The following is a 2,860-nucleotide window of genomic DNA, read 5'->3' as shown; positions in this document are numbered from 1 at the left end:
AAGGAAGGAGGTAAAGAGATTTAGGGAGTGGTGACCTCAGGACAGGATCCCACTCAGCTAGCTTGTGGGTGCTTACAAAGCGGGCAGATCTCTGAATTCATTTGCAATGTTAAAAAGAAAAATGTACTTGCTGTCTTTCCCTAAGAATCAGGGGCTAAGGTCATAAAATGTTGATTCATGGGATGATCAAAATGGAACCTGGGGTAAATGACTAAACTGATATGTAAATAAAAGACTGGGCTTTGGTCTGCAAGAGAGAGCTACCCAGAGAGAACTGCATGGAGAGTGAACACAGCTCTTTTAGAATGTTTTCTAGCAGCTTTTCTGACTTTTGTTGGGAAAACTTACATGCTATCCAGAGAGCTTTGAGAATTTTTTTCTATTATGAGAAAGCTGTCTAAAGCAGAGAACTGTCTTGAGTGGACTACAAAGCTATCTAGAGAGCCGTCTAGAGAGCCATTTTGAGCAGAACACAGAGCTGTCATCTTGGACCCAAAGCTGACTTTGAGTTTTTTTTCCAATGCTCCCAAACACACCTTCCTCAGGACCTCTGACCCAGACGAGGCTGGTCCTTGGTAGGAAGCGTCCAGACCAGAGACTGAGACAAGGGAAGGTAAATATATTGGGCAAGTTCAATTTGGGATGAATTTTACTTAGGGTGCCATGCCATCCCCCCAGCTCCCATGTGAGATGAAGCTAGGGAAAGGAGTGAAGATTTGGTAAGTAGAAGTAGATCAAACAAATTCAAAAAAATCAGAGAAATGAAACAAACTGTTAGTAATATATATATAGGCACACAAGGCTTTTGCAAGATTTCTTTGAGTTTATATAGTAGGTTAGTTCATGGTTCCCTGAAGAAGGGTCATTGAGCCCTGAGGCATGTGGATGTGAGTGTGGTGGGTATCTGTGGGGGCCATAGGCATTGGATTGCACCCATGTAGTTGTTAGCTACTGACATGGTGCTGGGAACCTAACTCAGATCCTCTGCAAGAACCTTACATGTTCTTGTTTGGTTGGTTGTTTTTAGAGACAGGGTCTCTCTATAGCCCTGGCTGTCCTGGACCACACTGTGTAGACTGTGGGTCCCCTGCCTTCTATGGGTCATTGTACACTGTTGGTCTCAGGATGTAGAGGAGCAGGGGGCAGGGTCTTCACTCCCGACCCAGGAGACTATGTCAGAGGACAGCTCGTTTATTGATAAAGCAGGGCAATTTATGTAGCTCGAGTCATAGGGGAGAGGAGGAAAAAGACAAGAGAGGAAGTCCTGCAGTCGGGGCTGGGGCCTTCCAAGTGGAAGATTAGCAAACTGCCAGTACCATGAATTCTGAGAAGCCAGTTCTCTGGCAGAGAAACAGAATCCTAACAGGCTTTATCATGATGTGGCCTTTGTCTTTGTGGAGTTAAGAAGGCCCGAGCCTGATTTAGGTAGAGAGTGGCTCCACTCCTCTTGTGCTCTCTGAGAGATGTCTGGGATATGGACAATGCTCTACTGCTTGTTATCTGACTTGGGAACCCATAGACTAAGCTGGCCTCAAACTCCTAGAGATTCACCTGCCTCTGCCACCCAAGTGCTGGAATTAAAGGTATGCACCACCATACATGACTGTCTTTCATATTCTTAACTGTAACTCCATTTCTCCAGCCCCTCACCCCTAAACTTATTTTGAAACTACATATTATGTACTTATTTTGTGTACAAACTACATTTTTAAAAATATTTTATTTATTTTATGTATATGAATACACTGTCTTCAGACATATCAGAAGAGGGCATCAGATCCCATTACAGATGATTGTGAGTCACCATGTGGTTGCTGGGACTTGAACTCAGGACCTCTGGAAGAGCAGTCAGTGTTCTTAACAGCTGAGCCATCTCTCCAGCCCTACAAACTACATTTTATTTACTTATTTCCAGGATTAAACTCAGGAGGCCAGCTTCTTCACCCACTGAGCCATCTTACTGGTCTTCCTTCCATCTTTTTCTTCAGTTCTTTTCCCTCTTGTTTCTAAAGAAAAAAAATATCTACTTAGCTAGTGTGTGTGTGTGTGTGTGTGTGTGTGTGTGTGTGTGTGTGTGTGTTTGTTCAGATTTCCTGACTTATGAGCTACCTGGTATAGATAGTAGGAACCAAACTCAGATCCTCTGGAAGAATAGCAGGTGCTCTTAATCACTGAGATATCTTTCAGCCCCACCTTAATTTTTTGAGGCAGGGTCTCTCATTGATCCTGGAGCTCATCAATTTCTCTAGAGTAGCTGAACAGCAAGTAAGTCCTGGGGAGCCTCCTGTTTCCTCCTCCAATGCTGAGATTGCAGGCCACACCAGACTATCCACTTTTCAGGTGGGTTCTGGGGGATCTGAACTCGGGTCATCAGGCTTAAGTAGCTCTTTATGGACAGCTCCATCTCTGAAGCTCTGCTTTTGGTTTCTAATACAAGGTCTCTTCTGGAAAATCCAGTGAGTAGGAAGGTCAAATGTGAAGAATAAAACAGGAGCTGGCTTCTGTGTTATACCCGATTGTTTGAAAAGCATGTACAAATAGACTGAGATAGACCACATCATGATTTCACCAGAGCTTGTAAACAACATGACTGAAATGTTAACCTAAGAGAGGGCCGGAAATAAAATCAGAGTCTCGTGTGCCTCTGTGATGGTTTCCTTTCCTTTGATTTCCATTTAATGTTTAAGTAATTTATCTTAGTGCTTCTATTGTTATCAAGAGACACCATGACCATGGCAACTCTTGCTAAGTAAAAGATTTAGGGCTGGAGAGATGGCTCTGCTCTTTCAGAGAGGTCCTGAGTTCAATTCCCAGTAACCACATGGTGGCTCACAACCATCTGTAATGGGGTCAGATGTTC

The 2,860-nt window shown here is 43.6% G+C and overlaps 1 non-coding gene across 1 annotated transcript; it reads left to right on the top strand.

The window, feature by feature from the left end:
* The first annotated feature begins 283 nt into the window (after positions 1 to 283).
* On the top strand, positions 284 to 347 carry LOC116082876. The gene has a single exon (XR_004115497.1). It is a non-coding gene; the product is annotated as a U7 small nuclear RNA (small nuclear RNA).
* The last annotated feature ends 2,513 nt before the right edge of the window (positions 348 to 2,860 follow it).

This window comes from Mastomys coucha, unplaced genomic scaffold, assembly GCF_008632895.1.
Source record: "Mastomys coucha isolate ucsf_1 unplaced genomic scaffold, UCSF_Mcou_1 pScaffold7, whole genome shotgun sequence".
Lineage (NCBI taxonomy): Eukaryota > Metazoa > Chordata > Mammalia > Rodentia > Muridae > Mastomys > Mastomys coucha.
Note: the sequence above shows the minus strand (reverse complement) of the source record. Positions and strands in the feature narration are given on the sequence as shown.